The sequence below is a fragment of the Microcaecilia unicolor genome, unplaced genomic scaffold, assembly GCF_901765095.1.
Source record: "Microcaecilia unicolor unplaced genomic scaffold, aMicUni1.1, whole genome shotgun sequence".
NCBI classification, from domain to species: Eukaryota; Metazoa; Chordata; class Amphibia; order Gymnophiona; family Siphonopidae; genus Microcaecilia; species Microcaecilia unicolor.
The window spans coordinates 200,932-226,312 of NW_021963085.1; the positions used below are offsets into that span (position 1 = coordinate 200,932).

Below are 25,381 nucleotides of genomic sequence, written 5' to 3' on the forward strand. Positions count from 1 at the left end.
TTGGATCCAAGCTATTAATGAAGTTATCGGTATCAGTATTGACCTGGGGTAGCGTTTTGCATAGGTTTATAATTTTTTCATTGACGTATTTAGCGAGTTTGTCTGCGGAGGGGGTCTGTATTGGTAGCAGTGACCGCTGTGGTGTCTAGTAGCTTGTTCACAAGTTGGTATAGTTTCTTCTTGTCTTTTAGTCTGGCCCTATTTTAGTTTTATAGTATGTCCTTTTGGTTTGTCTTATTGCGTATTTATGTTTTCTTTGTGTCTGTTTCCATGCATTGAGTGTGTGTTCGTCTTTTAATTTTCTTCAAACTCGTTGTGAGTTTAGACTGGGCAGGCTGGTTTTGTTGTGGGGGTTGCAGTAGGTGTTTACTATACTGAACAGCTGCTTGGTTGAATTGGCAGCCTGTGCAATGCATTGAGAGAAATACTGTTTTTTGGTTGCTGTTACGGCTTGGCGGTACTTTACCATGTGCTTCCTGCAGTTTAGCCTGTCTTCATCCAGGTGAGATTTGCGCCATCTCCTTTCCAGTTTTCGTCCTTCACATTTAAGGATCCGAAGTTCTGGAGAAAACAAAAACATAGTAGCATAGTAGATGACGGCGGATAAAGACGTGCACGGTCCATCCAGTCTACCCAACAAGGTACACAATATAGTGAAACTGTGACTGATGGTGTCTTGTCTGTTGTTCCAGGCCTTGTTCAAGGATGTTGCTGCTTATTTCTTGGAAGTGGACTGGAACTTTCTGAGAGAATGGCAGAAGGAGCTGTACAAGAAGGTCATCAAGGAGGTTCATGACATCCTCATCTCACAAGGTAGTTATGTCTTTTTTTATCATCTACCACACAGGCACATTAATGGAATGGGTGCTGTTATTTTATCAGAGCTGGAAAAATCCCAGGTACCAGGTCCCGTGGGCACCTGAAATTGAGACCTGGCTTCTGTTGCAAAAGATAAAATGTTTACTTTAAACTGGAGGCTTCATACAAGACCAGCTGCAGTCTGTCTCCCTTTTCTGTACAACAAAATTTTGACCTTTTTTCCTGAGAACTACAATTTCTGTGTAAGAATATAAATCAGGACGGAGGAAGTGACGTCACCGTCCGACATGGCTGCCTAGCTCCGGAGCTCCGTCTACAACTTCTGTGTAAGAATATAAACCAGGTTTCAGTGGGCGTAAATCCTTACACCCAAAATTGGTCGCAGATCCCGGCGCAAAACACTATTCTATCAACAGCGACTATCTCTGAGAACTGTTTATAGAATAGCGTTTAGCTCCAATTTTTATCAGCATCATTTTTTTGGCTCCATATACAGAACTTAGTCCTGTATGTACACACACACACTTTCATGCACTGCTTGTTCACAACAGGAAACAGATGGAACCTCCCCAGGGCTTATACATTTTTATTTAAATGCTATTTTCCTGCTTACTTACAGGTTATTCAGTTGTTAATCCTGATGTCATTTTCAAGATTAAGAACAAAGACGAGAATTATTTCCCTCAACATTTTGAGTGGGAGGAAAAAGAAAACCCAGATGATCTCATTAAGAGTAAGTAAATGTTTTGGGTTTGAAGGCCTCTGAATTTTCAGATCAAAGTCTCCAGGCGTTTAGAGATTTAAGGTCCATTTCCTTATTTAGTATTATTGTATCTTTGATGACTCCTTCTAATGTATTTTCTCTTAACAGACCTTCCAGTTGTAACGTCTGTGATCTCACTCGGGGTTAAACAAGAGGAAGATCTCCCCTTGATGGATCCTCCTAAATCAGAGATGTCTGAACAGACTCACCCTCCTGTAACAAGTAAGTATAAATTCCTCCTGCACATCTTAATAAAATCAGCCGGGATTATTTAGGAATTCAGAGCTGGTAAGGATAAGAAGCCATAATCCTCTCTGCAAAGCAGATACTGCCGGGGTGTGTAATTGAGCAGCATTGCTATTACCACTAGTACTACTATGTATCAATTCTATAGGGTTACTAGACGTACACAGCACTGTACACTTGAACTTGAAGAGACAGTCCCTGCTCATCAGAGTTTACAGTCTATTCAAGATAGACCAATTAGGGATTAGGGAGTTAACATTGTCGAAAGGGTGAATTGTAGAACAGAAGAGAATGGAGTCGCACCATGGAGCGATACAAAGGCATTATAACGTCCTCATTTTTGTTTTCCATTCCTTTCCTAACATTCTATTTGCTTTCTTAGCTGCCACAGAACAATGAGCAGAGGGTTTCAATGTATCATCAACAACGACTCCGAGATCCCTTTCTTGGTCGGTGACTCCTAACGTGGAACCTTGCATTACGTAGCTATAATCCACAATAGGACACTTCCTCCTATCCCATGACTCTCCATTTTCCTCTGGAGTCTTTCATGAGGTACTTTGTCAAACGCCTTTTGAAAATCCAGATACACAATATCAACTGGCTCGCCTTTATCCACATGTTTGTTTACTCCTTCAAAGAAATTGATTGTTGAGGCAAGATTTCTCTTCACTAAATCCATGTTGGCTTTGTCTTATTAATCCATGCTTTTGAATGTGCTCTGTAATTTTGTCCTTTAAAATAGTCTCTACCATTTTCCTGGCACCGAACCTTAGGCTGTCCTCTGGAACCTTTTTTAAATATTGGCGTTACATGGGCTACCCTCCAATCTTCTGGTACCACACTCAATTTTAAAGATAAATTATATATTGCTAACAATAGTTCCGCCAGTTCATTTTTCAGTTCTGTCAGTACTCTGGGATGAATACCATCTGGTCCAGGAGATTTGCTACTCTTCAATTTGTCAAATTGCCCCATTACATCCTCCAGGTTCGTAGAGATTTCATTCAGTTTCTCCGACTCGTCAGCTTTGAATACCATTTCTGGCACGGGTAACTCCCCCAATCTTCCTCGGTGTAGACTGAAGCAAAGAATTCATTTAATCTCTCCACTATGGCTTTGTCTTCCCTGATCACCCCTTTTACTCCTCGGTCATCTAGAGGTCCAACTGATTCTTTTGCCGGCTTCTTGCTTTTAATATACCTAAAAAAATTTTAGTATGTGTTTTTGCCTCCCAACGCAATCTTTTTTTCAAAGTCCCTCTTTGCCTTCCTTATCAGCGCTTTGCATTTGACTTGACATTCCTTATGCTGTTTCTTATTATTTTCAGTCGGTTCCTTCTTCCATTTTCTGAAGGATTTTCTTTTAGCTCTAATAGCTTCCTATACCTCACTTTTTAACCATGCCAGCTGTCATTTGGTCTTCCATCCTCCATTTTTAAAACGTGGAATATATTTGACCTGGGCTTCCAGGATGGTATTTATTTTTGAACAGCATCCACGTCTGATGTAAATTTTTGACCCTCGCATCCGCTCCTCTAAGTTTTTTTTTTCTCTCTTTCATTTTATCCTTTTTGAAAGTTAAACGCTAACGTTTTGGATTTCCTGTTTATACTTACTCCAAAGCTAATATCAAACCTGATCATATTATGATCACTGTTATCAAGTGGCCCCATCACCATTACCTCCCGCACCAGATCATGCACTCCAGTAAGGACTGGGTCTAGAATTTTTCCTCCTCTTGTCAGTTCCTGTACCAGCTGCTCCATAAAGTTTTTGATTTCGTCAAGGAATTGTACCTCCCTAGCATGCTGTGATGTTACATTTGCCCTGTCAATATTGGGGTAATTGAAATCACCCATTATTATTGTGTTGCCCAGCTTGTTAGCTTCCCTAATTTCTGATAACATTTCTACATCCGTCTGTTCATCCTGGCCAGGCGGATGGTAGTACACTCCTATCGCTATCCTTTTCCCCTTTACACATGGAATTTCAATCCATAGGGATTCCAAGATGTATTTTGTTTCCTGCAGAATTTTCAATCTATTTGATTCAAGGCCCTCCTTAACATACAGTGCTACCCCTTCACCAATTCAATTCGCCCAATCGCTACGATATAATTTGTACCTCGGTATGACAGTGTCCCACTGTTTATCCTCCTTCCCCCAGGCCTCAGAGATTCCTATTATATCTAATTTTTCATTTAGTGCAATATATTCTAACTCTCCCATCTTATTTCTTAGGCTTCTGGCATTCGCACATAGACATTTCAAATTATGTTTGTTGTTCCTATTTACATCATGCTCAGTACTTGACAGTATTAATTTGCAATCTTTTGTCTGATTTTTATTTAAGGACACCTGATCTACTATGGTCTTTTTTGCAACCTCACTATCGGGATACCCTATCTTCCCTGTTTTGGTGATGTCTTTGAAAGATGCCTTATCCCGAACCATGCGCTTTTGAGCGACTGTCGGCCTTCCCCCAGTTTCTAGTTTAAAAGCTGCTCTTATCGCCTCCTTTTTAAACGCCGATGCCAGCAGCCTGGTCCCACCCTGGTTAAGGTGGAGCCCATACTTTTGGAATAGGCTTCCCCTTTCCCAGAATGTTGCCCAGTTCCTAACAAATCTAAAACCCACCTCCCTGCACCATCATCTCATCCACACATTGAGACTCCAGAGCTCTGCCTGTCTCTTGGGCCCTGCGCGTGGAACGGATAGCACTTCAGAAATGCTACCCTAGAAATTCTGGATTTGAGCTTTCTACCTAAGAGCTTAAATTTGGCTTCCAGAACCTCTCTCCCACATTTTCCTATGTCATTGGTACCCACATTTTCCTATGTCATTGGTACCCACATGTATCAAGACAGCTGGCTCCTCCCCAGCACTATCTAATCCTATCTAGGTGATGCGTGAGATCCGTCACCTTTTGCACCAGGCAGGCAAGTGACCAGGCGATCCTCACGTCCACCAGTCACCCAGCTATCTACATGCCTAATAATCGAATCAGCAACAAAACTCGTGATGACAGACATTTCCATTATATTTATGCAGTATTAGTGTGTATAACACATCTGTTTGTAGCTGTTGAGAAAGGAGTTGCTCACCACAGCATGAAAATATCGGGGTATTTCTAGAAAACATTTTTGATGATGATCAGTACAGCAGTACCCCTCTTTATTTTAATTCTGTACCAGTGGAGGTGCCTGTGAATAATTCTGTGGTAACTTAAAAAAAAACGAACATATTTTGCTGTCTTTTTCTTATAATAGGTTTCTACAATGTCAGGCCTGACATTTTAATCCAATTTGAGCAAAAAGGATTCAGAACTGAGCCTCGGGGATCTGAGGAAACAGGAAATCTGACCACAACAGGCAGATGTGAGGAACTGCCTGAAGCATGTGATGAAGCTACGATTAAAGCTAGTAATGAGGTGATACAAACTTTTCCTATAAGAAAGATTCCCTCCTGTGGACCAGAGATAGTGAGAACGAGGTGTTATAATCACAGCCTCTGACTTCTAACTCTTGTGTAGATAATGTGTTTGTTCTATTTTTCATATTCTTTCTTTCTTTTTTCATTTCTTCTTTCTCTTATTCTCCCTCACTCTTATCCCATGTCGCTCTGCCTCTTCTCTTTATCTTTAGTATCTATTGTCTTCATCCTTTGTTAATTTTTATAATCTTCCCTATATCTCTCACTCTTTCTGACCTCTCTATATCCACTTTGCAATCTGTTTCCGGCTGAATTTTTACTCTGTTTCACTCAATTTCCTCGTTAACATATAGCACTACTGGGATGCAGGTTTTGGCATATTTCTCCGGGAAAGATGGGAGGATTTTGTGTTTCCTAATAGAGCTCATGCCCACCAATATGGTCTTTTTTGGGAAACGGCAAAAGCAGTGATGTGGGGGAGGATAATTTCTTATAGAGCCTGTACTCGGAAAGCGAGAGATAAGGAGATTCTCCAGTTGAAGAAGATGGTCCGGAAGCAACACCTCCAATATGGGGTCAGTGGAGGCTAGAGAAGCCCTTCTGACTTCTCAGAAAGAAATGAATGAGCTGCTCCATCAAAGAGCGAGAAAATCCCAATTGTATTATCGATATAAGCTGTTCCAACACGGGAATAAGGCGGGGCCTTGTTGGCATGACTAATAAAAAAAAGAAGAGCGACCGAGGATATTGCAGTTGCGAGACTCCAGAGGGGGATGGGTACGCTCGGATACTGAGATAGCGGCGTGTTTTGGGAAATGCTACGAACAATTGTATCAAGAACCTACAGGTATTATGCTAGACAGTAATTTGTACTTAGATAACCTATCCTTACCCAAGATTACACCCTCGCAAAGAGAATTTCTCAATGCTCCCATTACAGAGGGAGATTTATTGCTGGCACTCCAACAAAGTAAGCTCCATAGGCCACCAGGCCCCGATGGCCTTAGTGTGGAATTCTATAAATTGCTTTGCGATCAGTTGAAGACCCCATTATTAAATCTTTTTAATTCAATGGGGGAGACTGGGACCATGCCGGAGTCATTTAAAGTTGCTCAAATGATTGTGCTTCTGAAGCCTGGCATGTACTTCCAGACTTGATTTCTCCCTCACAGGTGGGTTTTGTGAAGGGCAGGATGGCAACTAAAACATTAGATCAATATTGGCTTCATTGGAAGCAGTAGAACGTTCTGGGGAGGAATCTTTGTTGAAAAGCTTCGACGCAGAAAAGGCTTTTGATTGGGTTGCGTGGCAATTCCTTTTTGCAAACTTGAGAAAGGTTGGGATGGAGGGTTTATTTGGAGAGGCGGTAAGAATGTTGTATTCAGATCCAAAGGCTTTTATGTGGGTTAATGGGGAGAGATCTTCGGAATTCTCTATAAGTCATGGTACAAGACAGGGTTGCCCTTTTTCTCCATTGCTTTTTGTGTTGTCTGTGGATCCCCTTATTAGAGAAATTGCTTCCCATTCGGAGATTGCTGGGGTACCTATTGGATGTGCTACTTTTAAGATCTCAGCTTTAGCTGATGATCTTTTAATGCATATTACTCAGCCTCGGAGATCTGTGGAGGAGTTGTTAGATTTGTTCTGTAAATTTGGGGACTTTGCAGTCTTCAAGTTAAATTTTTCCAACTGTTTGGCATTGCCGTCGAAGGACAGTTTGAAACGGGATTGGGGAGGGGCGTTCCCTTTTAGGTGGGCATGGGAGTCTTTCACTTATTTGGGCATACAGCTGGCAATGAAAGTAGGGTCCTTATACCATTTAAATATTTCCCGCTTATTAGAAAATACTACAGAATGTTTGAAGCGTTGAGGGCCCTTCCTCTCTCCCTTCATGGAAGAATACATTTATTTCACATGGTGGAATTTCCAAGGTGGCTTTATGTTCTTCAAATGCTGCCCTTACTTATTCTGGCAAAGGATTTAGTTTTATTGCATAGACAGTTAAGAACTTTTCTGTGGGGAGGAGCTAAACCTAAAATGCCGTTACAGTTCATGTTAGGTTCTTGGAGAGAAGGGGGTTTAGGAATTCCCAATCTGCGTCGTTATAATCAAGCTTGCGTGCTTCGTCACTTGGGGGATTGCTACTACTACTACTACTACTATTTAGCATTTCTATAGCGCTACAAGGCGTACGCAGCGCTGCATAAACATAGAAGAAAGACAGTCCCTGCTCAAAGAGCTTACAATCTACTAGACAAAAAATAAAGTAAGCAAATCAAATCAATTAATGTGTACAGGAAGGAGGAGAGGAGGGTAGGTGGAGGCGAGTGGTTACAAGTGGTTACGAGTCAAAAGCAATAGTTAAAGAGGTGGGCTTTCAGTCTAGATTTAAAGGTGGCCAAGGATGGGGCAAGACGTAGGGGCTCAGGAAGTTTATTCCAGGCGTAGGGTGCAGCGAGACAGAAGGCGCGAAGTCTGGAGTTGGCAGTAGTGGAGAAGGGAACAGATAAGAAGAATTTATCGATGGAGCGGAGTGCACGGGAAGAGGTGTAGGGAAGGACGAGTGTGGAGAGATACTGGGGAGCAGCAGAGTGAGTACATTTATAGATTAGTAGAAGAAGTTTGAACAGGATGCGAAAACGGATAGGGAGCCAGGTAGGTTGCTATATAGACAGTGAATTTTATGGGAGGTTAAATGTTCCCCTCCAGGTTCCGCCTGGTACTGCGGTTCAGCTGTCTAGTATCAGAGAAAGCCCCGAGAAGGCTGATTGGACCTCAAAACTGACTCCATCTCTAAATAAAATAGTGGTTCCATATCATCATGCTGATCAATCCATAGACTGGTGGGTTGTGTCCATCTACCAGCAGGTGGAGATAGAGAGCAATCCTTTTGCCTCCCTATATGTGGTCATGTGCTGCCGGAAACTCCCCAGTATGTTCTCTATCTCAGGCAGGTGGTGGTCACACAGAGCAGCAGCTCTGGCTAGGCCTCCAAGCCTAATTTTTAGGTTTTGTTGAGTGCCTGTGGTTGAGGGCTCTTCTTGAGCAAGTGCAAACCTGGTGGCGCCAGGTCCCTCCTTTTCTCCCCCCTCCCGCTGGCTCCGTTAAAAAAAAAAAAAAATTTGGACGTCCTTAAAGGCGTTTATTTTCGACGTTTATTTAAATGTTTATTGCAGCTATTCACTGGGACACCAGGTCGTTACAGCTCGGAGCGAGAAGCAGGTAATTTTTACCTTTTTATAGCGGGCAGGGGGTTCCCCGATCGATCTCCACGTGGCCTATGGCGTGAGGAGGGCGAGGGCGCGAAGAATCGCTCCCCGGACCGTGTGTGCGCTTCTAGCGGGGATGCGGGGGTCTTAAAGTCTGATTCGCCCTTGTTGGGTGTCAGTTCGGAGGCCGGTCAGTGTCCCGGGTCTTCCTCCGGTGCGGCGGTTTTTCCCGCCATAAACGCCCATCCCCCGCTGCTCGCCTCCGCCATCTTGGCCGGCCACTCTGCTCGGACAGCTTCTTCTTGGGCCGCCCTTGAGCTGGGAGACGTTAATGCCATGGCCGCCCTTGATTTGGGCGACGGCAAAAAAGCGGCTAAAGTTAAGCGCCGTTCTTCCCGCGCGGCTCCTTCGCGGAGTGTCGCGCCGGACGCCATCTTGGATGCGCAGCATGTTTCTTCCCCGCTCTTGCGAGCGCCGGTTGAGGGTGCGTCTAGGGCTGTGGCCCAGGCTGCTGAAGTGCACAGTCTGGGGGGTTTCTCCCCCGAGTTTATTTTGCTGCTGCATCAGGCCTTCCTTATGCAAAACGCTGCCCCTTCTCCCTTGTCCGATAAAGGGGTTGAGGCCCCCGGAAGTAAACGCCCTCGGGTGGATTCCCAGGCCTTAGAGGACTCTGTTTCCTCTGATGTAGATGAGGGCAGCGTATCTGAGTTCTCCCAACGGTCCTTTGGAGATTCCTTGGAGGAAACGGATTCCCGCTCGGATGGAGCGGATGACCCCTCTGCAGCGCGGATCTTTCGCTCAGAGGATTTGCCCAACCTGTTAGTGCAGGACATGAGCATTTTGAAGATTTCCTCTCCAGAGGACGTCTCTCCCTCAGCCCCTGTTGGCTCCGCCATTATGCTGGGGACGAAGCGCCCGCCTAGAACCTTCCACGTGCATGATGCCATGCACACCTTAATTTCGGCTCAATGGGATGTCCCGGAAGCGAGCCTCAAAGTTTCTAGGGCTATGTCCCGCCTCTATCCTTTGCCTGAAAGTGAACGGGAGGCCTTTCTTTAGCCTACCGTGGATTCTTTAATCACTGTGGTGACTAAGAAAACGGCGTTGCTGGTGGAAGGTGGCACGGCCCTAAAGGACGCCCAAGACAGAAGATTGGAGGCGGCCTTAAGGTCGTCCTTCGAGGCGGCTGCCTTAAGTTTGCAGGCCTCAGTTTGCGGCTCCTATGTGGCCAGGGCGTGCCTCACGATTGTGCAGCGGGCTTCCCCCTCGGATCCTTCCTTGAGGGCTGATTGGCCGGCCCTGGAATCGGGCTTGGCTTATTTGGCAGACTTACTGTATGATGTCTTGAGAGCCTCAGCTAAAGGTATGGCTCAGACAGTCTCTGCGAGGCGGTGGCTTTGGCTGAAACATTGGTCTGCTGACCATGCCTCTAAGTCCCGCCTGGCTAAGTTGCCTTTTAAAGGCAAGCTGCTCTTTGGGGTCGAGCTGGACAAAATTGTGACCGATCTCGGCACGTCTAAGGGCAAGAGGTTACCAGAGGTCAGGGCTCGGGCCAGTGCTCGCCCCGGTATCTCCAGAGGACGTTTTCAGGAAGCCCGTCGGTACCGCCCGGGCAAGTCGGGCTCCTCTGCCCCCCTCTTCCTTCAAGAGGAATTTCTCCCCCAAGCAGCATTCCTTTCGCAGAGACCGCCGTCCCGGAGGTGCGCCCTCCGGTCCTCCCCCTAGGGTCTTGTACCCAATGACGGGGTCCTGGTCCATGGCCCAGTGCAGATTGGAGGACGCCTGTCCTTGTTTCTGGGCGAGTGGACCAGGGTAACTTCAGACGCTTGGGTGCTGGAAGTCATCAGAGACGGCTACAAGCTAGAGTTCTGCCGACCCTTAAGAGACGGGTTTGTACTCTCTCCCTGCAAGTCTCCGGTCAAAGCTGTGGCAGTGCAGCAGACCTTGGACAATCTGATCCGCCTGGGTGCGGTCGTTCCGGTGCCAGAAAATCAGCTTAGCAAGGGACGTTACTCCATTTACTTTGTGGTACCAAAGAAAGGAGGTTCTGTACGGCCTATCCTCGACCTCAAAGGGGTCAATCGGGCCTTGAAAGTTCGGCACTTTCGCATGGAGACTCTCCGCTCTGTTATAGCGGCAGTGAAGGCAGGGGAGTTCCTGGCATCCTTGGACATCAAGGAAGCGTACTTGCATATTCCCATCTGGCCTCCTCATCAACGCTTTCTGCGTTTTGCAGTCCTGGGCCGACACTTCCAGTTCAGAGCCCTCCCGTTCGGGTTGGCTACTGCTCCGCGGACCTTCTCCAAAGTAATGGTGGTCATCGCGGCCTTCCTGCGAAAGGAAGGAGTACAAGTCCATCCTTATCTGGACGACTGGTTGATCCGAGCCCCCTCTTATGCAGAGTGCGGCAAAGCTGTGGACCGGGTGATTGCTCTTTTGAGCTCCCTGGGGTGGATCATCAACTGGGAGAAGAGCCAGCTGCGCCCGACTCAGTCCCTGGAGTATCTGGGAGTTCGATTCGACACCCAAGTGGGCAGAGTGTTCCTGCCGGACAATCGGATTGTCAAACTTCAGGCTCAGGTGGACCAGTTCCTAGTAGCCTCTCCCCTTCGGGCTTGGGACTATGTGCAGCTGTTGGGCTCTATGACGGCCACGATGGATGTAGTGCCTTGGGCCAGGGCTCATATGAGACCACTTCAACACTCTCTGCTGCAGCGCTGGACTCCGGTGTCAGAGGATTATGCTGTGTGCCTTCCCTTGGACCCAGCAGTGCGCAAGGCGCTGAGCTGGTGGCTGAAGACAGACAAGTTGTCTGCAGGGATGCCTCTTGTGTCCCCGGAGTGGATTGTCGTCACGACGGACGCCTCTTTGACGGGCTGGGGAGCCCACTGTTTGGGAAGGACAGCGCAGGGGCTCTGGTCTCCTGCAGAGGCAAAGTGGTCTATCAACCTCCTGGAACTCAGAGCCATTCAGTTGGCGCTATTGCAGTTCCTCCCGATACTGGCGTTGAAGTCAGTACGGGTCCTGTCAGACAATGCCACGGCTGTGGCCTATGTCAACCGCCAGGGAGGTACCAAGAGCGCCCCTCTAGCCAAGGAAGCCATGAATCTATGCCAGTGGGCGGAAGCGAACCTGGAACAGCTGTCAGCTGCCCACATTGCCGAAGTCATGAATGTCAAGGCGGACTTTCTCAGTCGCCATACCTTGGATCCCGGAGAGTGGCAGTTATCGGCTCAGGCGTTCTTGGACATCACGAAGCGCTGGGGCCAGCCGAGCCTAGATCTGATGGCGTCATCGGCCAATTGCCAAGTGCCGCGCTTTTTCAGCAGAGGACGGGACCCTCGATCTCTGGGAGTAGATGCTCTTCTCCAACAGTGGCCGACACAAGAGCTTCTCTATGTGTTCCCGCCCTGGCCCATGTTGGGCAGGGTACTAGACAGGGTGGCAAAGCATCCGGGCCGGATAATCCTGGTGGGTCTGGACTGGCCCAGACGTCCCTGGTATGCGGACTTGATCAGGCTCTCAGTGGACGACCCTCTGCGGCTGCCAGTGGAGCAGGGCCTGTTGCATCAGGGTCCCGTGGTGATGGAGGATCCCTCCCCCTTTGGTCTTACGGCCTGGCTATTGAGCGGCAGCGTCTGAGGAAGAAGGGCTTCTCAGACAAGGTCATCGCCACTATGCTGAGAGCGAGGAAGCGCTCTACTTCTACTGCTTACGCCAGGGTTTGGCGTACCTTGCAGCGTGGTGTGAAGCAGGCTCACTTTCTCCCTTCACTGCTCCAATTTCTTCAGTGCTGGCGTTCCTGCAAGAAGGTCTGGAGAAAGGCCTGTCGCTCAGTTCCCTTAAAGTCCAGGTAGCGGCTCTGGCTTGCTTCAGGGGCCGCCTGAAGGGTGCTTCCCTGGCTTCGCAGCCAGATGTGGTACGTTTTCTCAAGGGAGTTAATCACCTGCGCCCTCCTCTGCACTCAGTGGTGCCTGCGTGGAATCTCAACCTGGTGCTAAGAGCCTTGCAGAAGCCGCCTTTTGAACCCCTGTCGAGGGCATCTCTGAAAGACCTGATGTTGAAAGCAGTCTTTTTGGTGGCTATCACTTCAGCCAGAAGAGTTTCCGAGCTCCAGGCGCTCTCATGTAGAGAGCCTTTTCTGCAGTTCACTGAGGCAGGAGTGACTATTCGCACAGTGCCTTCCTTCCTGCCCAAGATTGTTTCTCGCTTCCATGTGAATCAGCAGCTCTGTCTCCCTTCCTTTCGTAGGGAGGACTACCCAGAGGAATACTCTGCTCTCAAATATCTGGATGTGAGACGAGTCATCATCAGATACTTGGAAGTGACCAATGATTTCCGGAAATCGGATCATCTGTTTGTCCTGTTTGCAGGTCCTCGTAAGGGTCTGCAGGCTGCTAAGCCTGCAGTGGCAAGATGGGTCAAGGAAGCCATTGCAGCGGCTTATGTGGCCGCGGGGAAGGTGCCGCCTATCCAGCTGAAGGCTCACTCCACTAGAGCTCAGGCGGCCTCGATGGCAGAGGCCAGGTCCGTCTCCTTGGCAGAGATTTGCAAGGCGGCAACTTGGGCATCGGCCCATACCTTCTCCAGGCATTACCGCTTGACTGTGGCTGCTCGGGCGGAGGCCCGGTTTGGAGCTTCAGTGTTGCGGTCAGGGATTTCAATGTCCCGCCCTGGGTGAGTACTGCTTCGGTACATCCCACCAGTCTATGGATTGATCAGCATGATGATATGGAAGGTAAAATTATGTATCATACCTGATAATTTTCTTTCCATTAATCATAGTGATCAATCCATAGCCCCTCCCAGATATCTGTACTGTTTATATTCTGGTTGCATTTCAGATTCAAGTTTAGTCTTCAGTTCCTGTTCAGGAGGACTTCGTGTTCAAGTTTTTTCAATTGGATTCTTCAAGAGTTGAGACGAGTTTGTGTTACAGTGAGCTGCTGCATTCCTCTCCCCTCCGTTTTACGGGGCTGGATTGAGACATAAATTCTGCCGGCGCTCCCTCCCGCTTCGTGCGGCTGTAGGGCAGCTTTGTACCCCTCCCGCTTTGGCGGTGTTAGGGTCAGTCAGCTCCTCCCGCGATTGCGGTTGCAGGATAAGCCAGATCCCCCCGCATCGGCGGGGTGGTGTCCCTCCCCCGCTCCACGGGGATGAGCTGGACGGATTCCCCTCCCCCACTTGTGTGGGGATGAGCTGGGTTAATTCCCCTCCCCCGTTTCGGCGGTGGTGAGCTGGGCAGAGTGTCCCTTTGTGGGTGTAATTCTCTAAGTGCTGAGTCCTGCGGATATCGACATACTGAGGAGTTTCCGGCAGCACATGACCACATATAGGGAGGCAAAAGGATTGCTCTCTATCTCCACCTGCTGGTAGATGGACACAACCCACCAGTCTATGGATTGATCAGCTATGATTAATGGAAAGAAAATTATCAGGTATGATACATAATTTTACCTTCATATTTTTTTTAACCAAACCAAGGGATTATTAATAGATATTAGTAAAGAGAAGGAGAGACATTATGGTTCTAAGGATTATAAATTTATTTACTTACCAAAGACACCAAAGAACATACAAGTGGCATGTGCAATCAATTAGTTGTAGGAATATAGTCCCCCAGTTGCAAACAGGTGCTATCCGGGTTTTAGTCTTGTGTGATATATTTTATCACTCAAAGGTATTCAGGGGAAAACAATTGGGTAATTTGCCAATTCTATTGGGCTGCCCCGGTTTCCCCTGGAGAGAGAATGAGCTACGACTCCTCTCTAACTTGAAGTATGAAGTACGCTAACTTTTATAGGTTTACTCAGGATATCACTTGTACTTCTAACTTCCAGGTGCTGGGACTGAACCAAGCTCCTACTAAAAGGACAGGTTTATTCTGACCCCTAAATCCCATACTTCTCAAATTGACTGACTGGCGTTAGGTGAGAAACCTACCTGATATTGTCTTAAATTTTTAAGGCTTGTTGCTTAATCAATTTAATTAGCCCTGGGAAACCTCTCTTTCTGTCTTTCTTTCTTTCTTTCTGTTCCTGCCAAACTCTGATAGAGGGGAGGGGCATTTTTACATAGCTGCTACACTGCTATAATTATTGGCAATATCTAGATTTATTTAAAAGGAAAGTTATTAATATCTAGGGTAGTTTTAAAAAGTAAAATAAAGTGTAAAGTCCTGGATCAGACACTACCATTTTGGTCCATTCAGCTAAAGAATTCCCTTGATAGATAGCAGCACTTAGCTGACCCATTGGGACTTATAATCCCACCCACCCCAGGGTTGTCCACTCATTTATAGACAAACCAAACCTCAATAACTTACTCCACAGTCATACACAGGCAGTCTTGCAGGCTGTTACTCCAACATAGTACACCTGTTCATACCCATTTCAACCAATCAGGATGACTTTTATTCTCTGCAATAATTGTGCTGCTTTAGTTTCAAGGCCAATCATCTGGAAACTTAAAGCTTGTCCTATCTGTCTTCAGCTATCTACTTTAAAACAAGAGCTCTATAAAGTAATGCAAGAATTAGATGCAATTAAAGCAACTTATAGGACTGTGCAGAATCATAACTTCTCACCACTGCCTCAGAGAATAAAACCACAAAGGAACAGATGGTTCACAGTAGGCTCAGGCAGAATTCGTCATGTGACACAGAAGCATCCGTCCACACAAGTGTTGCCACTACAAAATTCTTTTGCTCCACTACAGCACCATGATGTTCCTGAAAATAAAACTGAAGCGGGAAAAAAAAAGAAAAAGCAAGGAAGGGGGAACAAAAATATGACAAGGTACCCAAAGAGAAAACACCCTCACAAATCACTAAAACCATAACACATACTAGGAAATGTACATAGAAAGCAATGACCACAAATGCTCGCAGTCTAAGCAATAAATTCATGACCTTCAAGCCCTGATTTTGGAGGCTGACTTGGACATAGTTGCAGTCACAGAGACATGGCTCAATGGTTCCCATGAATGGGATGTAACATACCAGGCTATAATCTTTTTAGGAAGGATAGAGAGGACGTATAGGTGGAGGAGTAGCTCTGTACGTGAGAAATGATATCGCAGCGACTGAAATGACAGGGAAATTAGAACAACTAGAAAATCACAATCGACGACTGACTCTGAGATTACTTAATTTTCCTATATCGTCAATAATGACACCCCGTGATTTTCTTAAGAAGTATTTCAAGAAATACTGAATTTATCTTTAACAAGATACCTCCTTGCAGTAAAGTTTATTATTTGCCAAATGTTCAAAAAATAGAGAAGTTTCAGAACCAGTGAAAACTATGCCCGCTATTGACATTCAAAATTTAACAGCTGCTCTGGAAGAATCTATGGATGAGATCACATCCAGAGGAACTTTGATTATAACTTTAGTTTTTGAACAAGATATAAATATGTTGATGAAACTGTATTTTAAATATTCTTCTAAAACATTTTGTGGCCAGAAAGTGTGGATGTTCCCGGATTGTGGCAAAGATTACACAACAAAGGAGAAAACAATTTTTACTTATGAGAGATGAAGTCAAGGGATTAGGTGCAACATTATGTTGGCCTACCCTTGTAAATGTTTGATTCGCCTGTCTGGACAAAATATGTTTTTTTTTAAACCATCTCAACTAAAGACGTTTCTGGACTCTAAAAGATCTTCTAGTTGAATGACATTAAGAACATCAGCAATAATAACTCGGGATAAAGATCAGGACTTACCTATACGTTATTAAAATAGTTTCTTCTTAAGTTACATTCTCCTTGAAATTGTACTTACAACCCACTACCCCCCCTTCCTAGATTGTGGTCTGAGGCAGAGTATAAATAATTGTATTCTGGAAATCTTTGTTAGATTTTCTATGTTTTCTTTTCATTTTCTTGTAAATAATTTCTCTGTATTGCCTTACAAATGATTATTTGTTTGTATTATTAAAACTAATAAATAATAAATTAAAAAAAAAAGAGAGGATAGAACCTTGGTCCACATGGGTGTTGTCTATAGACCCCCCGACACAATTGGAAGAACTAGATAAAGATCTGATCGCTGATATTCAAAAGTTGGGGAAGAAAAGAGAGGTGCTGTTGTTGGGAGATTTTAATCTGCCGGATGTAGATTGGAAGGTTCCATCTGCAAATCGGAAAGAAGTAGAGAGATTGTGGATGCTTTCCAAAGTGCTCTGCTCAGACAAATGGTGAACGAACCCACGAGGGAGGGAGCCACGTTGGATCTGGTGCTCACAAATGGGGATAGTGTGTCAGATGTCCGAGTGGCTGCACACCTGGGAAACAGTGACCATCAAACGGTTTGTTTTGATGTAACGGCTCATGTGGATGGCGGCCACTCTAAACCAAAGTCCTGGATTTCAAGCGAGCTGACTTTAACAAAATGGGAGAATACCTGAGGAAGGAGCTGATGGGCTGGGAGGACATACGAGAAGTGGAAGGACAGTGGTCCAGGCTAAAAGAAGTAATAAACAGGGCCACAGACCTTTATGTAAGGAGAGTAAATAAAGCAAGAGAAAAAGGAAACCGATATAGTTCTCAAAGCAAGTGGCTGAGAAAATAAAGATTAAAGAGTTAGCGTTCCAGAAATATAGAAAATCTCAAGAGGAGGAACACGGGGAGGAATACCGGATGAAACTGAAAGAAGCCAAGAGAGAGGTACGTCTGGCGAAGGCGCAAGCGGAAGAACAAATGGCTAGAAATGTAAGGAGGGGAGACAAAAACTTCTTCAGGTATATTAGTGACAGGAGAAAGACTATAAGGGAATTGTGAGACTAAAAGATACAACAAAACGCTATGTAGAAAATGATGAAGAAAAAGCCAATTTGCTAAGTAGATACTTTTGTTCTGTTTTCACTGAAGAAAACCCTGGGGAAGGACCAAGAGGGACTGGCAAAAGTACACCTGAGAATGAGGTGGATAGAGTGCCGTTCACAGAAGAGAGTGTGTATCAACAACTTGGAAAGCTAAAGGTGGACAAAGCCATGGGGCCGGACGGGATCCACCCCAGAATACTGAGGGAGCTCAGAGAGGTTCTGGCGGGTCCTCTTAAAGACTTGTTTAATAAATCCTTGGAGACAGGAGAGGTTCCGAGGGATTGGAGAACGGCGGAGGTGGTCCCTCTTCACAAAAGTGGGGATAGGGAAGAAAGCTGGAAACTACAGGCCGGTAAGCCTCACTTCGGTTATTGGAAAAGTAATGGAAGCCATGCTGAAGGAAAGGATAGTGAATTTCCTGGAAGCCAATAAGTTGCAAGATCCGAGACAACATGGTTTCACCAAAGGGAAATCGTGCCAAACGAATCTCATTGAATTCTTTTGCTGGGTGACAGGAGAATTAAATCAGGACGTGCTATGGACGTCATCTACTTAGATTTCAGCAAGGCTTTTGACACGGTTCCCCACAGGAGGCTCTTGAATAAACTAGACGGCCTGAAGATAGGACCCGAAGTGGTGAACTGGATTAGGAACTGGTTGACGGGACAGACGCCAGAGGTGGTGGTGAATGGAGTTTCGCTCGGAGGAGGACGGTGCTGGGGCCGATTCTGTTCAATTTATTTGTGTAGTGACATTGCCGAAGGGTTACAAAGTAAGTTTGCCTTTTGCGGATGACACCAAGATTCCAACAGAGTGGACACCCCGGAGGAGTGGAAACACGAAAAAAGATCTGAAGAAGCTAGAAGAATGGTCTAACATTTGGCAATTAAAATTCAATGCGAAGAAATGCAAAGTGATGCACTTAGGGAGTAGAAATCCAAGGGAGCGTATGTGTTAGGCGGGGAGAGTCTGATAGGCACGGACGGGGAGAGGGATCTTGGGTGATAGTATCTGAGGACCTGAAGGCGACGAAACAGGCGACAAGGCGGGTGGCTGGTAGCTAGAAGATTGCTAGGCTGTATAGAGAGAGGAGGTGACCAGCAGAAGAAAGGAGGTTTTAATGCCCCTGTATAAGACGTTGGTGAAGCCCCACCTGGAGTATTGTGTTCAGTTTTGGAGGCCGTATCTTGCGAAGGATGTTAAAAAAATGGAAGCGGTGCAAAGAAAAGCTACGAGGATGGTATGGGATTTACGTTCCAAGACATATGAAGAGAGGCTTGCTGACCTGAACATGTACACCCTGGAGGAAAGGAGGAACAGGGGTGATATGATACAGACGTTCAAATATTTGAAAGGTATTAATCCGCAAATGAATCTTTTCCGGAGATGGGAAGGCGGTTAGAACGATAGGACATGAAATGAGATTTGAGGGGGGCAGACTCAGGAAAGATGTCAGGAAGTATTTTTTCACAGAGAGGGTGGTAGACGCTTGGAATGCCCTCCCGCGGGAGAGAGTGGTGGAGATGAAAACGGTAACGGAGTTCAAACATGCGTGGGATATGCATAGAGGAATCCTGTGCAGAAGGAATGGATCCTCAGAAGCTTAGCTGAAATTGGGTGGCGGAGCAGGGAGGGGGAAGAGGGGGTGGTGGTTGGAGGCGAGGATAGGGGAGGGCAGACTTATACGGTCTGTACAGAGCGGTGATGGGAGGCGGGACTGGTGGTTGGGAGGCAGGAAATACTGCTGGGCAGACTTATATGGTCTGTGCCCTGAAAAGGACAGGTACAAATTCAAGATAAGGTATATACACATATGAGTTTGTCTTGGGCAGACTGGATGGACCATGCAGGTCTTTTTGTGCCGTCATCTACTATGTTACTTATGTTACTATCAGTTATATTACAGGAAGCTCACCTGATTGGATCTAGATTATGTCATGGTTAGCACTGATTGGCTTCTGCTAATGAGTAGCTCTATCTTGAGAACATGTTCTCATCCTCAGCCCAGTTAACCACAAATTTAAGCAAGACCTTGCACCTGGCTTGAGGAGCCATCTGTATCCTGTTACGAGGTTTTTTTGCACCCCAGCTCCTTCTTCATTTTGCTGCATGTTGTGTCCCAGTAGCTCAGGAGCTGTTGGAACTTCAGAGTTCAATTATGGCTAAAGGCCTGTAAGTTTTTATACCATTTTGGAGCCTGAACAAAGTCTCAGGCCTTGGCTGTCAAATAACAATACACAGGATTATACTCCCCAAGAGCTGGAAATGGAACATTCTCGACCCTGTCACCTATATTTTTTACTGCAGGTTCCTAGTCGGAGGATACCTTCCTCTTTTAGAGAAAGTGTCTTGCTACGTTCTTGAGGGAGGTTTGGAAGGACTTGAATAGATACTGGAGTGTAACGTCGGAAGTCTCTGATTTGATGCCATTAAGGGTAATTTATTGTTTTCCCCGGGTATGGACAACCCTGTGTTTCGAAGATGGGGCGCCGGTGGTGGGAGGCGGGGCTGGTGGTTGGGAGGCGGGGATAGTGCTGGGCAGACTTATACGGTCTGTGCCAGAGACGGTGGTGGGAGCGGGACTGGTGGCGGGGATAGTGCTGGGCAGACTTATACAGTCTGTGCCAGAGCCGGTGGTGGGAGGTGGGGATAGTGCTGGGCAGACTTATACGGTCTGTGCCCTGAAGAGGACAGGTACAAATCAAAGTAGGGTATACACAAAAAGTAGCACATATGAGTTGATCTTGTTGGGCAGACTAGATGGACCGTGCAGGTCTTTTTCGGAGTGACATGTTACTAGATTAGATTAGAACATGTTCTGGACTGCGAATGTGTCGATGTTGAATCTTGGGGCCCTAGGGATGGGTATTGATTCTGATTCTGTAATATCTTTGCGCATAACCAGTTAGTTCATTATATTCGTGAGGTAGACCACGGCAAACGAGTAAGGGATTTTCTTTGGTATGGTCATGGGAGACCGTCTTTTGGTCTCCAGATTATATAAGACGCTTATGAGAATAGCTCCTCGCAAGAATAAGGAGCTGGTGAGCTCTAGATTTAGGGAGGCTGGATCTTGTTTTAGATTTTGATCAGCTATTGGCCGAAGTGCTCACATTGTCGGTAAATGTGGATATTCGTGAATGCCAATTTCGTATTTTGCGTAGAGCATTATGGAAAAAAAAACCCTACACCTGGTCCCTTGTAGTGCTTCTGGGGTTCTGGAGTGTGGGTCCGGTGGGGCCCCGTTTCCCCTTGGGGTGTTAAACCCAGGTGGCCAGGTCCCTCCCCATTCTCTACTCTCTGGAGTGGACAGCTTTGTGCCTCTGTTACCGTGTCTGGGTGGGAAGCCTTGAGTGCCTTGCTCAGCCTTCAGCAGCGGGGCTCAAGGTTAAAAAAACAGAGAGAGAGAGTAAACAGCACCAGACTCAGTGCCGGTACGTTTTGGCTGTCCGGAGAGCAGAGTGTTGATTCTGTGATGGAGGGGAAGTTGTTTTTGCTTGGTTTGTAGGGCGGGTCACATCTTTCCTCCCTCCTGTTTTTACCACTGTGATGTGTGCTGCCAAGCTCCTTCGCTGCTGCTCGTGTGCGCACCAGGGGTTGAGTGCCTGGATCACAGTTGCCGGTCTTTCTGATGATGAGCCAAAGTCACCCTCTGTGACTCCACCCGATTTGACTGTGGAGCACAGCGCAGCAAGAACGGCTGGAACAGAGGCTGCCCTGCCAGTGGGTTCACCAGCGGTGGCTCCGTTTTCGGCGGATCCCGTGCTACAGGCCCGCCTCCAGTTGTTGCAGGAGTGGCCTAGTGGTTAGGGTGGTGGACTTTGGTCCTGGGGAACTGAGGAACTGAGTTCAATTCCCAGCACAGGTAGCTCCTTGTGACTCTGGGCAAGTCACTTAACCCTCCATTGCCCGCCGCATTAAGCCTGCCATGAGTGGGAAAGTGCGGGGTACCAATGTAACAAAAAAAAAAAAAAGATATTTTGGTCTGGGCCTCTTTTGGCCGGTGTGAATGCTCAGGAGGAATGGGCTCCCTCCTGAGTTTTGTCTGGACTTATATCAGGCCTGGAAGACAGGTGAGAGAGGTGGTCCGATGGTGGCCAAAAGACCTTGCCTGGATTGGGCTGAGGATCTGGACGGTTTCCCTCTCAGGCTCAGAGGAGGTTTTTAGTGAGCTCGAGGAGAAAGATTCTCTGGATTCTCAGGAGAAAGATGTCTTACTACCAGAGGAGAGCCCTTCTGTGGTTCGGGGGTTGAGGCGCATGGATCGCAGCACCGGCTTTGTAGTGAGCAGCAGTTGTTCTCGGCAACACCACCTGATTTGACCACTGAGCACAGTGTGGCAGGAACAGCTTGAACGGAGGCTGACCTGCAGGGGGGTTAACCAGTGGCGGCTCCATTTTCACAGGGCGGACCCCCTGCATTGAATCACAGCGCCTCTTACCTCCGTGTGAAAGCGCCTGCAGGCAGCAGCAGATCACCTTCCCTTTGGGCCTCCTTCCCTCCCTGTGTCCCATCTTTGCGGAAGTTATGTCAGACGAGGGGTGGGACCACAGGGAGGGAAGGAGCCCCGGAGGGAGGCGATCTGCTGCTACCTGCAGCACTTTCACAAGGTGAGAGGCGCTCTGATTCAATGGAGGGGGCGGCGGCCTCGTGGGGGAGTGGCAGCTGCGGCGACCTCGGAAGGGGGGGGACAGCCTTGCCCCAGTCCCGGCCCAATCTCTCGGAAGATATTCGGTCTGGTCTTTTTTTGGCTGATGAATGCTCAGGAGGGATGGAGGAGGAAGACTCCCTGGATTCTTAGTCTTTTCTTAAGCGTAGTTTTGATTTATTGGCTATAGTGCTGCAAGCGTCTGTTTGTGCGTGGCTAGTAAGGCCCGCGCTTCCTTTCGCTGGGCAGGTTCGGTCTTGGATAGGGCTGATTTAGTGCAGCAGTTGGTCAAGTGGAGATGGGTTCTTCTTTCCTGACTGATGGCTTTATGATTTGCTACGTGCATCAGCAAAGAATATGTCCCTCGTACTTGCGGCACAGAGGGCGCTTTGGCTACGGGGTTGTATTACCCTACCCTCTACCCACCAGGTACCCTCCCAACACAGGTTAGGCAATAATTTGGAGTCGTTATTCGATAAGAGGGGCAGATCAAAGAGATAATGCAATCCCAACACGTTAAGCACCAAACTTCTTCCCTAGGGACAGAGAGGACAGAAAAGGGTCCCAGAGCTTCAAAAAACGGGTTTTACGATTGCGACATCCTCTCGCCTCCCTCGATTTAGAATTGCCCATTTAATGCCTAGTTCTTCCATTCTGAGGGAGTTGCATTGGACACCTGTAAAATATCGCACACTACTTAAACGTCTTCCTTCTAGAAACCTTCGTTCTTCTTAGCAGTGCTGTGGTATAAAACGTCTATGAGACAGTGGTGTGTTTTCAGTATGATGTATACAACTGGAACAATTTACCCTTGAAGTTGTGGTGTGTGTAGCAATATTTGATGTTTTGAAAAAAGATAAGGCTGACTGCTTTCTTTACTTTCCCATTTTATTTTGATATGATTTTCTATTATTTCTTTTTATGTGAACTATTACATATGTTTGTTGTATACCATCTAGAATTATGTTGATAGGAGTATATTAAAAAAAAATAAACGAAGATCACGTGACGCCATGCCGGAGAGAGGGACGCATGTAAAGCGCTCTCCGACCTCGATCTTCGCCCCCGTTAAGATTTGGGCATTAAAACCCTAAAAAACTAATCTAAACAGCATCGGAAGGGAGATTGAAGCCCTGGCAATCGTTTGCGGGAGCCGGGTATAGAAATGACAACAAAAACAAACGCCAAGGAACGCTTTGCGACAGAAATTGGCGGATCCAAAGATGGCGGCTTCACCCAGTCATGATCGGCTCCTCGGTCTCATCCACGTGGGTCGCCGAAATAAAGGCTGAAAGACCACTTGTATTGGAAGCGCTTCTGGAAAGAAGACTGTCACCCATAGACTCTAAATTAGAGAAATTACAAACCCTGCATGGAGGACTTGACGCGTTGGGAATGTGTGGCGTTCCAGACCCGAACAAGTGAAGTGGAAGATTGGGTCCAGAAGTGGAAGTCGGACAGAAACAACTCCGGAACAAATAGAAGCGATGGAACAAAAAATTGAGGACCTTGAAAACGGTCCCGAAAAACAATTTACGATTGATGGGGTTTCCCGAGGCCATCGGAGGCAGAGATCTGGTGGGGTTTTTAGAGCGCTGGCTCACTGCGAGAGTAAAATTTCCGGACACCATCGGACCCTAAGAGTGGAAAGAGCCCATCGACTAGGCGTACGTCGAATCAAGCTACTAAACCATGAGTTATATATCTTGAAGTTGTTAAATTTCGCCCACAAGAAATGAAATAAAAGTGGGAGGGCGACCAAGGATTCCAAAGACTGAAAGGATATATAATAAAGATGTTTATTGAGGTATAAAGACTCGACACAACGTCGTGTTTCGGTCGTTAGGCCTGCATCAGGAGTCTTAATGCCGAATGCTTTTGAGAACTATTTAATGAAGGCAAATCCTCAACAAAGGGAGGTCTTGCTTATTGCAGCATTCTATACAAGTGTTGTGTCAGAGGAGACAACGAAGCATGCTCACCTTCACAACTGTCTTTCTAAAGACCTCCCTTTGTTGAGGATTTGCCTTCATCAAATAGTTCTCAAAAGCATTCGGCATTAAGACTCCTGATGCAGGCCTAACGGCCGAAACACGACGTTGTGTCGAGTCTTTATACCTCAATAAACATCTTTATTATTATATATCCTTTCAGTCTTTGGAATCCTTGGTCGTCCTCCCACTTTTATTTCATTTCTTGTTGTTGTCCGTGGGGCGTCTAGAGTTCTCCGCCTTCTGGCGGATATTTTTTCTCTAAATTTCGCCCACAAACAGATGATCCTGCAAGCTACGAGGAACGAGAACACCCTGCAGTATGAGCAGAAGAGGATTCTTTGCTTTCAAGACTACTCGGCGGGTGTAGCAGAGAAAAGACGTGCCTTTTCCTCAATCTGCTCCCAATTATTTAACTTGAAGGTCCGCTTCGCGCTATTATATCCAGCACGATTGAGAGTCACCTACAATGGGGTAACCCATTCCTATGAGTCAGTGGAGGAGGCGAAGGAATTCCTACAGCGGCTGGAGAGGGCAGAGGTGACCGGAACCAGCACTGCTTCCCCATCTTAAACAGAAACTGATCAGCACATGCAAGTACTGTTTGGGGAAGTTAAATGTCAATTTAGATCTCCAAGTTTGAGGGACTAGGACGCTGCAAACTCTAGTTAGAAAGAGAAGACCTGGAGAAGAAGCAAGTGCAGCATCTCCAGACGTGAGAGAAGAATTGTTTAAGACATGTTATTTTTCCTTCATCTGTTTGTAGTTGCTGGGGATCATGAAGGGAGATATAGTTGGGGGGGTCTGGAGGAGTGAATGGCTGAAAGCAAAAGCAATACTTGTATGGATGAAGTGCAAATAAGGGGTCTTTCAAAACATACTAAATGAGTCTTGGTTAATGTAATGAGATGTCGTATAGGGGGTTCCCCATTTTTTCTTTTTCTTTCATCTTTCTTTTCCTATTTTAATGATGGTAAATATAAAGAACTGTTATACAGGGTTATGATGTTAATGTTCTGACTAATGCAGGGGGGGGAGGACTAGAGGCATCAAAAGTGATTGGTTCCCCATTGAGGGACACAAGTCTGGGGGAATGGGATATGAGATGGGAAGAGGGAGGGAACAGTCAAATGGGGGAAAAGGAGGGGAAGGAGGGAATTAGGGGGGAAGACGGTCAACCTATGTACTGGGAAAAGGAGGGGATCGAGGGCAAGAGCTGATAATGAACGATGGCAGGAATGGGGGGGGCATAGGCTGGGATGCCCTTCTGGGAGGAAAAATTGGTTTTGTAGAGAGGCAGACATGATACAATTCATCTACGGATTATGGTTAGTTAGTAACATAGTAGATGACGGCAGAAAAAGACCTGCATGGTCCATCCAGTCTGCCCAAGACAAACTCATATGTGTATACCTTACCTTGAATTTGTACCTGTCCTTTTCAG

At 46.5% G+C, this 25,381-nt stretch overlaps 2 long non-coding RNA genes across 2 annotated transcripts in view; both read left to right on the forward strand.

The window, feature by feature from the left end:
* The first annotated feature begins 772 nt into the window (after positions 1 to 772).
* On the forward strand, positions 773 to 1,761 carry LOC115458912. The gene is made up of 3 exons (XR_003940167.1): positions 773 to 813; positions 1,439 to 1,552; positions 1,691 to 1,761. It is a non-coding gene; the product is annotated as an uncharacterized LOC115458912 (long non-coding RNA).
* A 13-nt stretch (positions 1,762 to 1,774) lies between these two features.
* LOC115458913 overlaps positions 1,775 to 25,381 on the forward strand; it is a 29,603-nt gene continuing 5,996 nt past the window's right edge. Inside the window, exons 1-2 of the long non-coding RNA XR_003940168.1 lie at positions 1,775 to 1,804; positions 5,099 to 5,259. This is a non-coding gene — a long non-coding RNA (uncharacterized LOC115458913). The remainder of the gene's footprint in view (positions 1,805 to 5,098; positions 5,260 to 25,381) is intronic.